The sequence below is a fragment of the Chinchilla lanigera genome, unplaced genomic scaffold (assembly GCF_000276665.1).
Source record: "Chinchilla lanigera isolate Chin_1 unplaced genomic scaffold, ChiLan1.0 scaffold00052, whole genome shotgun sequence".
NCBI lineage: Eukaryota > Metazoa > Chordata > Mammalia > Rodentia > Chinchillidae > Chinchilla > Chinchilla lanigera.
In genome coordinates, this window is record NW_004955453.1 from 7,168,122 (window position 1) to 7,180,775 (window position 12,654).

The following is a 12,654-nucleotide window of genomic DNA, read 5'->3' on the forward strand; positions in this document are numbered from 1 at the left end:
CAACTATCTTCCTGCCTCAGCCTCCCAAGTCTGGGAGTACAGGCATGTGCCACCACGCTCAGCAAAACTCAGGTGTTTTGAGGAAAACCACAGAGCTGATACCAGACACTAGAGATGGCTGCCAGACACCGGAGCTGACCTCTCGAAGGGGAAGTGGTGAGGCTGGGTTAGTGAGCGCTGAACATACCACAAACTGGACTCAGCTGTGGCAGGGGACGGCCCTGGTGCTGCTCCAGGGTGAGGAAGCATGACCTGGTGCCACTGACAGGGGCGGATGTCACAGGGAGGACCATGCTTCTCCCTGGGCTTGCAGTCTCTCTCCAGTATCCTCCCTGTAGGCAGAGCTTGGAGGGGGCCAACTGCAAAGCAGAGCTGTGGTTTGTGGAGACCCATCCCCATAACCACTTGGCAGAGTACAGAAAGGTGGTTCTGGGGCTACGACACGATAGCCTGGGGTACGGGTCAGCTTTTCCGTCACTAGGACACAAGACCTGACACCTACAGTTTAAGGGAGGAGGAGTGTCACTTGGCTCACGGTTCTCGGGAAATTAGTCCATGCTAAGCTGCCTCTAAGACAGAATCGTCAGGGCAGAGGAGCATGACAGAGCAGAGCTGCTCAGTTCGTGGTGGTTGGGAACAGAACAGAGGAACAATGTCAGAGAGGAGGGGGCCAGAGAACACATATAGTACCCCAAATCACAATCCAGGACCCCCTCAAATTGCTTTACTAATCCCTTAGGCAGTTCCCAAGCCAATTAATCAACACAAGCTTAATCAACAAACACAGTTCCTGGCCCAGGAACAAATCACACCACAGCCATTTTTAACACATCCTTTCACTTCATCGGTATCTCCTTGCCCACAATACTGCCAGGCGTGGGTGACCAAACATTTGGTTTGTCTAGGCCACCTTGAATAAAGAGGAATTGTCTTGGGCCACATATAAAATATCTAATATTTAACAATATATAATATCAATAAAAAACTTCCTTTTATTTTATTTTATTTATTTATTTATTTTTGTCTTTTTGAGACAGGGTCTCCCTATACTGTTCAGGCTGGCCTTGAGCTCACTTTGTAGCCCAGGCTGGTCTCGAACTTGCAGCAATCCTCCTGCCTCAGCCACCCCCCCCCCGAGTGCTGCGATTACAGGCGTGAGCTACCATGCCCAGCTAAAATCTTCCTTTTAAAATGTTTTCCACTCTGACATCCTAATATTACCAATGTTGTATCTGTAATTATAACAATATCATGAGCAAACAAAAATCATTTGATGCCTTTTTCTCATTTTTTTTTTCTGGTATCAGGAATCGAACTCACAACCTTGCGCTTGCCAGGCAGGCACTGTGCCACTGAGCTAAATCCCCAGCCCCTTTGATGCTTTTTTGTACTTCCTGTACCATGGCTGCTAAAAATTGTTTTTAGCTTATTAAATTACTTTATGAAAGAGCACAAGCTCAAGTTTAAATATTAAATAAGAAAACTTACTTGTCTGCTTAGTAACAATAAACACTTGTCTTTATAGACACATACACGTGTAGGTAGGCTGAAACACTATTATCAATACTTTAATCACCAAATCTTACAAGTACATGTAATGTCTGACACACTCTAGTTTCACACAGCCTGATTGTGCAGCGGGAGAAGGAGGCAGAGCCAGCCCTGCCCTGTGCCTCCCGCAGTCTTCTATTGTTGCCTACGCAGTGTATGCCCATCACCACCCTATGGAGCCATGGAAAATATCATTAAAGTTATATAATGTTGTTAAATGTTTACGATCTCATGGGGCTGCTTTACTAGCTGTCCATGGTCTCTTGTGGTCTATGGACCGCACCCATAGGGCTCTAGCTTCCACTTCTTCATTCCTTTCCCTACTGATATCTTGAGGAGGCCCCAGATACCTGTCAGACCCCATAGGAACAGCCTCAGAGTACAGTTTTCAACTTATCCTTGTTTCCAGGCCAGTGAGCAGGGGTTTCCCATGATTCTGGCCAAGGTGGTTCATCTTACTCCACTCATTAAGAGCTATTTCCCTTCTTTGGGTTCTGTTCTTAAATGTCCATGTACCCAGAATCATGTGGACCCTGGAATAAACATGGTTGACTATTCTTTGAATTTCATTCAAAGTTCTTTCATCCCAACGAGTTGATACAACTCTTTTGGGTCAGAAGTAGATTTTTTGTTTGTTTGTTTGTTGTCTTTTTGAGACAGGGTCTCACTACACAGTTCAGGCTGAACTTGAGCTCACTTAGTAGCTGAGGCTGGCCTCGAACTCACAACGATTCTCCTGCCTCAACTTCCCTGGTGCTGGGATTACAGGCATGCCCCACCAGGTCTGGCTTGTCAGAGGTAGATTAAAGGACAGGTGCCTCCATACTTGCAAGCTTCCTGGTAGGAATGTAACTTGCTGCTAGAGCATTGCCTAGCATACACAATGTCGCGGTTTGATCCCCAGCTCCAAAATACAAAAACAAGGGCTGGGGATATAGCTCAGTGGCATAAGCGCCTGCCTGGCAAGCGCAAGGTTGTGAGTTCTATCCCCGATACCGCAAAAAACAAAAAACAAAAGAAACAAAATACAAAAAGAAAACAAAGCTGGGAATGGAGGTGCACATCTATAATCTTATCACTTGGGAGGCTGAGGCAGGAGGATTGCTGTAAGTTCAAGGTCAGCCTGGGCTACATATCAAGACCCTGTCACAAAACAAACAAACAAACAAAACTAAATGTTTCTTGAAATGGAATGGTTCAGGTTGAACCACTATTATCTATCCCAAACCCGGAAGCCCATTAAAACCATGGATCTACAGACATCTACTTTGCTTATGAAACAAAATATAAGTAGATATGTTCATAAACAATGTTAAACATAATTTAATATATGCAAAATATAAAATACTTTGCAAATATTTCCTTGAGTAGGTTTTTTTCCTGGGCTGGACTAACTAAAGCTTCCTAATGTAAGTCTAGTAAACAGTGGACTGGAGGTGCTTTTCTTTCCTTATTTATCTAACAAGAAAATACAGGAAATACAGTTGTTCTCCACTAAAACAAGGACTTCCAAGCTGAACTAAAGATTAGGGTCACTTTTGTTTGGAAACGATCTGGTATTGCCAATATGTTGAGTGCAAAGACTTCCAAATGATTTGACTGGTCAGTGCTGGAAAAAGGGATGGAGAGGGTAGTAGTTCCAGGATAACTGCACTGGGTCCCTTGTAGCTGTTTCATCGAAGTTAATTGCCTTAATGCCATACAATAATCTGAACTTGGTGGGAAGGGCTCTGTATTCCTATACCAGAATCTGCAGTTTTCCCCTTGAACTCTGCTGTGATGCTGATCAGCTCATTTCCTAAAGTGATCAGTTCATCCTCTGTCTGAGTTATAGACATTTTACCCAGTCTGACCTTAAACATTTATTTTATTTTTTGGTAATGGGAATCGAACTCACAATCTCGCGCTTACCAGGCAGGTGCTGTGCCGCTGAGCTATATCCCCCGCCTCAAACATTTCAAATTGTAAAAAGTAAAGCCAATATGTGGAGCATAGAAGAATTTTATGCTGGTGAAACTCTTCTGTGTGATGCTACAACAGTAGACACATGCTGTTTTCCATTTGTCCAAACCCACAGAAAGTACAAGAATGAAACCTATTAGACACTATGGACTTCCGGTGATAAATGACAGGTCAACGGAGGTTTATTGATTGTAACATAAGTACCTTCTTATAGGGATTTTGATATCAGGGCAGGCTGTGCCTGGAGGCAGGGAGGACATATATGAGAACCCTGAACATGCCTCAAATTTTTATAGTAAACCTAAAACTGCCCTAAAACATCAAGTCTATTAATAAAAGATACAAACAAATTTTTAAAATGTCTTTGCTGAAAATACTGCTTGCTTCAGTCATCCACCATTACTTTTTCTAAAGATCCCACGGCGTCTCACTCAATTTTGTATCTCTTACGCACTTCAAACCAACCTCACCATAGCAGTGAGGGGATGTCAAAGACAAAAACTTACATATGTGCGAATTGTGATTGACAGGCATACTTGAGCCTCGGTTTAGGATCATTCAAGGACACATGCTCATCCTTTCAGGCGGCCATAAGGAAAAATATCATAACCTGGATGGCTTAGACATTTATTTCTTACAGTTCTAGAAGCTGAAGAGTTCAAGATCAAGGTGCTCACAGACTCAGTGTCTGCCGATGCCCGGCCTCCAGGTTTATGGATGGCTTCTTTCTTGCTGGACATTACATGGTGGAAGGGAGAAAAAGGGCTCTCTGGGGTCTGTTTTTTAAAGATTCTAATCCCATGCATAAGGGTTTCATCCTTACCATCAGTTCCCCAAGGGCCACCTCCTGATACTATCATAGGGTGGGGGTGGGGCTAGGATATTCAGTTACAGACTTGGAGGGTGGGGTGCTGTTATAGCTCCCATTTAGAACGTTGCCCGAAGGCCTCATACGCTCAGAGCTGGGCTCTGGGAAGGTGACTGGACCACGTGGCAGGGGGCTGACTAACCCACAGATGAACTCAGCGCTAAACGTGCTGTCAGGAGGCGCGACTCGGTTAGCCGTGAGTCACCGGGGGTGTGCCCTCTCTGGCTCCTCCCTTCCGTCCCTGCTTGCTAGCTGCCCCTGGCCCCTTCTGCCATGGAGCCCGCCAGCCATGGACAGGAACTGTGAGCCAAAATAAACCTCTCCTCCTTTAAGTTGCAGGTGCTGGGTATTGTGTCCCAGCAAGGAGAAAGCACCTAAGACAGGGGAGGACACGACCATTCAGTTCATAACACCGACTGACATAGGCCCCCTCAATGGCAGGGTCCGGTTTGTCTTGGCCTCCCCAGCACCTATCACGGTACACATTATTTCCTCTTAATTTATTGAGTGAATGAGTGAGCGAACAAACTAGAAAAACAAATGGAGAGCCAGAAGTGTGTATGGACATTCCCCAGAGAGAAAAGAATGGTGAGAGGATGGCAAATCTGGTATTTTTAGCGCCCGTTCCTCTATTCCTTGGTGACTCCTCTGGGGACCATGGCAGAGACTGACCCGGCAGCCTCACACAGGGGTGCAGACACTGACAGGGGGCTTCTCAGCCTTCTTGCTGACCCAGCAGATCTTTGTTAGAGGACAGGAGGCTCAGAAGCCGACCTCCCCAAAGCAGTGACTTGGGCTTCCGTAACCCCAAGGGTTTCAGTAACCATTAATAAAAGAAGTTGGGCGTGAGACTGGGTAGACCAGATAGAGCCACAGAAATGCACAGCGAGGCCCACACATGGAAGTGACCCCTCTGAGCCTTCGGCCCTCGAGTGTGGTCTGACCAAAGCAGGTGCCATCAACAATCCAGCCCACAGACCGAAAAAAAAAAAAAAAACCAAAAAACCGCAAGGTAGGTGTTTTGTTTTTGCTTTTCCTTTTAATTTGGATTAGTTGTTACAACGTTGAAATGGGGAAATTTCAGATGAAATCTGGATTTCCGGCTTTTTGTGAAAAAGCAGAAGATTTCAGAGCAGCTGCCCGTTTCCTCATGGCCACGATGCTCTGGGGGGCGGGGAGGGCAGCTGCGTTTCTCCACCTCTCCAGCTGCACCCTTTCATCCACAGGCCTGGACGCGAGCTTTGCACCTCGTTTCTCCGGGCACCCCCCAAAGGGTGCTTGCTGGGAATGGAGCTGATCGCGCAGCCTCCTTGTGGGACAGATTCCTGAAAGGATGAAGTTACGCCAACGAGCTGCTCTGTTTAGCAGAAATGAAGCTTCCTGGAGCTTCTGGATTATAAGCTTCCACAGAGAATGTCACAATACTGCGACTGTACTGGGCGATTGAAAGATACAAGGGTCAGTTGTTAGAAATAAGGCCAATTGTTCCTGTGTCTGCTCCGGTCCGTGTGGCCCACCCCAAGGGGCGGGAGAAGGTCGTCGTTTTTATGTCACATCGTCAATCTGGGTTAAATGTCCAAGCAAAGGTTAGTTTGTTCCACATGTATGAATGATTAGCATCCGTTCCCCACAATTCGAATTAAGGAAATCCTCCTGTGACAAATGGGCTTAAAAACTGGCTGAATTATGCAACTTGCAGCTATTTGAAATGCGTTTACTGGTGACATTTCCATTCTGGCTGCCCTGGCATTAATGGAAGAATTATTTATGACTCGGCACTTCCCCAGAACAGCTGCCCACAGGTCAGAGCATGAACTGGAAATGAAAGAGCTGAACCGCTTTCCCCTTTCTGACTCAGCACTCCTGGCGGAGAGCAGACAGCGAGCTCCCAGAGGAGCGCAGGGTCCAGTACTTCCTGGGCCAGCGTGGGTTCAACTACTGACTGGAATGTGCCAGCTACATGACCTTGAATGACCATCCAGAGGTCAGATAACTTACATGAGGGGTCAGCTAGTGGATATTTCTAGCTTTGCTCATCATATGCCCTCTGAGGCCACCCCTCACCTCCACGGCTCTTGGAGGGTAGGAGTAGCCATAACAAAGAACCTCGCAAGGAGTGCCTAAAGGAACACAAGTGTGTTTCTTACAGTTCTGGAGGCTGGAATTTCGAGATCAAGGTGTCAGCAGAGCTGGTTTCTTCTGAGTCCTCTCTTTGGCTTGTAGTTGGCCAACTTCTCCCTGAGCATTCATGTGCTCTTCCCTTTGTGTGTCTCTGTGTCTTAATCTTGTGTTTCTGTGTGCTGCTGGGATCAAATCCCAGGCTTCGTGTGTGCTAGCCAAGCACTCTCCGAGCTGCAACTTCAGCCCCCAATCTCTTCTTCTTTTTTTTTTTTTTTTTTTTTCTTTTTGAGACAGGATCTCAATATGCAGTTCAGGCTGGCCTTCAACTCACTTTGTAGCCCAGGCTGGTCTCGAACTCACAACGATCCTCCTGCCTCAGCCTCCCAAGTGCTGGGATTACAGGCGTGCACCACCACGCCTGGCTCCCCAGTCTCTTCTTGTAAGGACACAAGTTCTATTGGATTGGATTTTCTACCACACGCCCTCATTTTAACTTACTTTCTAAAAACTCTGACTCCATCTCCAAATAGAGCCACATTCTGAGGTACTGGAGTTCAGACTTCACCATATTAATTTGGAAAGGGACACTATAGTCAATATTATGTTTACTATGGTTTGCCTGTCTCCCTCCAATTTTTTGTGTGCTGGAAACATAATCCCCAAATTTATACGTTAATGGCATTTGGAGGTGGACCCTGTGGAAAGTGATTGGGTCTTGAGGGCTTTGGCCTCATAAATGGATTCATCCATTCATGAACTAATGGGTCACCAAGGAAACGGCTTTGTGGTAGAAGTGAGGTCTCTCCAGCATGCATGCAGTATTTCCCCACCTGATGTCCTCCTCCAGGTTATGATGTGGGGGGAAAGTACCCACAGATGGCAAGGAGATGCTGGTGCTATGTTCTTCTCAACCTCCAGAACTATGCGCTAAATCAACCTTTATTTTTTGCAAATTATCCACTCTCTTGCTATTTTGATATAGCAACAGAAAACAGACCAAGATAGTATTGTACAATGGAAACTGGCTGAGAGAAGAGGAACTGCAACCATGCACACAAAAGGTAATTGGGGAGATGATAGATGAGTTAATTTACCTGATTATAAAAATAATTCCACTGGCTGTGTGTATTCACCATGATTTAAACCTTGTGTATATATAATTTTAAAAATTGGGTGGAAGATGGATACATAGTGTAGCTTCTAACATAGCATGAAAGTGATTAGGAATGACTGTGCTTCAGTGAAAACTTAGTTACAAAAATGGGCCTCCACAACAAAACAAAACCAAAACCAAACCAAACCAAACCCAGTGCAGGTCCCTGGCTGGGTTAGGCCTGGAGACCCAGGTTAGCAGACTGCTGATAGGCGCGGTTTCTACTCCCTCCTCACCCAACTCTTGCCTGACTCTCACCCCACCTAATCCCTCCCCAGAGTATCAAGTGGCCCCCTGCTGCTGCCAGTTCCTCTCTGTCTTCCTCTCTCTTAACCCCAGCAGTGCCGGGTGACTCCCTTGTGAGCCTTTTTTCCCTGGGCTGTTAGCATGGCCTTGCTCCCTGCATTTCTTCCTGCTTCTCTGCCTGCTGCTTCCTTGATTTTGCTGGCACCTGCTCCTCATCCAAGTCACTTCATGTAGACTCCCTTAATGTTCAGTGCCAGGTCTGGTCTCTTCTTGCTCTATAATTTCTTCCAAGGTGAGCTCATCTCCCCCTCCAACCTTGACGCCTCTTTCTATGCTGATGGCTTCAAATGTAGAGTTCCAGCCCATACCACTTCTCTGGGCAGCTGTCCCTAAATCTAAACTACTTCCTGTCCATTTCTTCTGTCAGGGCTTCTGTAGTATTTGTACTGGGAGTCTTGGATGTATACCATTTGCTTAGAATTCTAACCCCCAGGATATATTTAGTTCTGTTCTAAAACCATCTTCTCAGACTGATCTTCCCTGACCTGCTTCCTCTACCCACAGTCCAGGGGCGTCCTTTCAATGGCTCTCCAAACACTCCACACACTTCGTCTTCATTCTCCACATAGCTCATATCTTGGCCCTCTTGGGTTTGTTGATCTCCAGTGGCTGGAAGCCCACCAGGTAAGGCTCCCATCTATCCTGCTTCTTCTTGTATCTGAGCACTTAGCTCAGCACCTGATGTGCGAGGGTCTTTAAATTAATTAAATCCTCTGAGGTAATGAGAATTTCAAAATCTCACTTCTGAGTATTTTGTGTCGGGTTGTGTTTGTTTAGTTCAAGCTGTAACCCTCAGGAAGCTTTCTCCACTTTCTCTGCATAGATGTTCTTTGACTTTCAGTGGGGTTGCATCCCCCAAATGTATCACTCTTTGAAAATATAGAAAGTACATTGAGTGCACCTAACCTGGTGAATACCCTCACTTAGCCTCACCTGTCCCTAAATGTGCTCAGGGCATCTACGTTAATCTAAGGTTGGTCATTGTCAGAGAGTATTAGGGCTAGCTCAGGAAAACATCAAAATTGAAAATCTGAGGTACAGTTTCTACTTGAATACATATTGCTTTCACACTGTCATAAAGGCAAAAAAATCTTAAGTTGAAGCAAGCCATACAGATAAAGAGAGAGTGAGAGAGAGAGAGAGACAGAGAAAGAGAGAGAGTCTGTCAAAAAATGTATGCATGCTTCGGTAGTTCATCTTACTAATAAATATCTGGAAGCTAATGACTAATGTGAGCACCTTATAATTGTAGAGGCCAAAGGAAACATATTAACCTCATGATGTCTCAATAAATTTAGTATTAAATATTTAAATTTCTTTTACTGGTGTCAACATGTACATTTTGATAGTCTCTCTCTCTCTCTCTCTCTCTCTCTATCTATCTATATATATACATATATATCTCCATCCTTAGATGGATACTTACTTGTATAGAAAAATACGACCATTCAAAGAATGAAGCACAGTCCCCTCTAAGCATTTCTTTAACTTCAGAGTAAGAAGGAGGATGGAGTTCTCAAGGCAGACTATTCTGGTTCACATCCTGGCTCAATTATTTACTGACTGCCTGGCCTTGAAGGAGTAAAGTACCTTGTCCATAACTCTCGAGGTCTTCACCTGTAGGATGACAACGCTAACACTCACCCATGTTAAATGTGTAAGGTATAGATAGTGTCCGGCATTAGCAGAAGTCCCTTATTCACTTAAGTGTTTTTTGCACACTCACAAATAAGACAGTATCACTTAAGGCACTGAGGATACAGTAATGAGCAAATCAGGCTGACCTTGTGCTCAGGAGGTTTACATTGTGGTGGGGAGCAGGGAGACAGACAATAAAGATAAATTATGGCAAGGGAGAGCCTAGATGAACAGAAGTAGGACCCACAAACATGCATTCCCTTTCCTTTTTTTTTTTTTTTTTTTGGTACAGGGACTCAAACTCAGGACGTTGCGCTTGCCAGGCAGGCGCTGTGCTGCTGAGCTATTTCCCGGCCCTTCCCTTTCCCTTTTGCTTCCCTGTAGGGAGAAATCTTACTCCAACCACTCCCAGGGATAAAGCTTCTCCTCAGCAAATTTCTGTCTGGACAGAAGCAGCGCCAACAGAAATAAGAGGCGGCATTCAGCAGATTCTCACCATTTTGGCACATACATTCCACCCAATGTCAAGGACAGGGGTTCAATGTCAAGGTCAATGTCAGTGGTTTCTTCATTCAGTAATAGCTGATATGCATAAATTAGGCACAGAGAAGGGCTTCTGTGTAACTGGAGACGAAAGGGCTGAGTAAAACCCCAGGAAATCCCCAGATTTCTTGAGATAGGTTTGAGATAAGGCTTGGCAGACTGGTTTTACCCCTGCTCGCCTGTGGGCAGAAAACCAAATGAATTGAAAGCAACCAGAATAGAACAGCTAGAACCTTGAGACCACACCCGGAAACCTCAAGAATCACTCACACCCCAGGGACCTAAAAGGCAAGATGGCTAATTTGTCTGTGCCCCGGAAGTTGCTGCTTGTGGCTTCTCCTTAAGGAGCAGGAATGTCTGGGTTGAGTTTTTGACCCAGAAAGTTGGACTTGAATGCAATTTTAGAGACTAAATATCTTTGGACTCCATGGTATTTGTCCAGTAGACTTCAAACATTTCTCCTGCTTAGTCTACAGGACAGAACGAAGAAGACAGAGGCAAAAAGAGCCCAGATACATTCTGCAGCATGAATAAAACCGAACAACAGACTCCAGGCTCCTCTGCTCTGCCCAGGATGGCTCCCCAGCCACACAGTTTGCAACGAGGAGGAGGCACCACACTGTTGCTGGAGCCACATTTAGCTGCCTGGGGCTACCGAGGATTGTCAGTCTATAAATAAAGCAGTCATTTAAATGATTCAACTGTGAAAAGCAGTTGAGAAATTAGTAAGGGTGTTGATACATTAGGATTTAGGAGGTTGAGGGTTTTAGAAGGCTTTGATTGGTCCCCAAGTCACAAGGTCTTACAGTTCAGCAGCTCCTAACACGGCCAGGGGGCATATGCTCAAGAGTATCTCCCAATCAAGATGCCGAGGGGAATATTTGTACACTAATATGCATCTATGCCTGAGGCAAATCCTTTAGCAAGCAAATCAGGCTCTTCCCTCAGCAGAGGAAAGATATATCTAAAAATATCAAACACAAATCTTTCCATGTCTGCATATCAAAACTAATGACAGCATTCTTTTGGCGGTGTTGGAGATGAGTCCAAGGGCCGGGCACACGGCAGGCAGGTGCTCTACCACTGAGCTACACCCCCACCCCAACAGCACTTTTTGTGGTTGTCACAGCTGCTGCGGCTCCATTCAGTAAGCTTCAGGAATGGAACAGGTGTGTGCTCGTCCCAGATGCACAGATCACCGAACTACCTAAAATGCTTCCAGAGACCGAGTTTCCTGCCTTAGAGCGTGGCCAGCAGCCAAGGGCCAACCTGCTTTTCTCCTGGATCTTCATAATAAAAGACCTTGCTTTTCAAAGCTCTGTGTCCCCGTTTTCAAGATGTGAGGCCCCTGTCTGTATTTCAGAGGGAAACGACAGGCAGCTGTAACTCAGGAATGAGGAACTGGGTGCTAAGGGGGGCAGGAAACTGGCTGCATCTGCCTGCGGAGAACCCACCACGTCGACGGAAGGATTGCGAGCTCAGCAGCACTTGTGGGGAGACGCAGATGCACTGTGAATTCTGTAGTCAGGGCTTTCCTTGGACCAACCATGTTAATACGTTCAGTAGAATGCACCGGAAATATACTGCTTTTCTGAACCCCCCTGGACTTAGGAAGAGATGCTCTCAAAGACACGTACGGCTGGGGGGTGTTGCTCAGTGGCACAGCACTTGCAAAGCATCCGATTAACTTATTCAGAGACAAGTTTTTTTCTTTGTCTTTTTTGAGATGGGGTCTCGCTCTGCAGTTCAGGTTGGTCTTGAGCTCACTTTGTAGCCCAGGTTGACCTCAAACTCACAGCGATCTTCCTGCCTCAGCCTCCCAAGTGCTGGGATTACAGGGGTGCACCACCACGCTCAGCTAGACAGTCTTTACAACAATGTAAACCCTTAGTACAGTGGTTGGGGCCATTAAGAGGAGCTGCATGATGGAAGGGGAGAGAGAATAGGAAAGGTTTATTTCACCGTTTCTGCCCTGAAACCCTTTGATTATTATACTGTGCCCTATCTATTACCTGCACAAAAATAAACAATTCTTTCATTACCTCTAAAGAAAGATCTGTAATTTTTTGTCATAAAATCTTCACACCACTGTTCCCACAGAGCAAGAAATTCTTTTACAGCCTGAGGGAAATGATGAATTAAACTCTCCTGACAGGAAAGTCAGATGCTGCAAATGACGCCCGAGGGAGGATGAAGAAAGCTGGCAAGAGGCGCGGTGCTGACAGACGGGGAGCGACACGTCTTACAGAATCGGCCTGTCCCCCGAAGTGTGGCAGAGCAAGATGCGAAGCGCACTTGGAACCACGCCTTCTTCCTCACTGTCACCCTCGCAGCCACCCAAAGCCCCTTTCGGTCCTTGCGTCCAGCTTCCGTCCTCGTCCTGCGCATGGCAGGGCCTTTACAGTTTCTTCAGAGCTGACCAGCACAGAACTCCGGAGTCCCGTTTCGGGCAGGAACGTGAAACCGTCAGGGTGTGTTTTTCACCGCGGGTTGGTCCCTCGAGTCTCGTAAT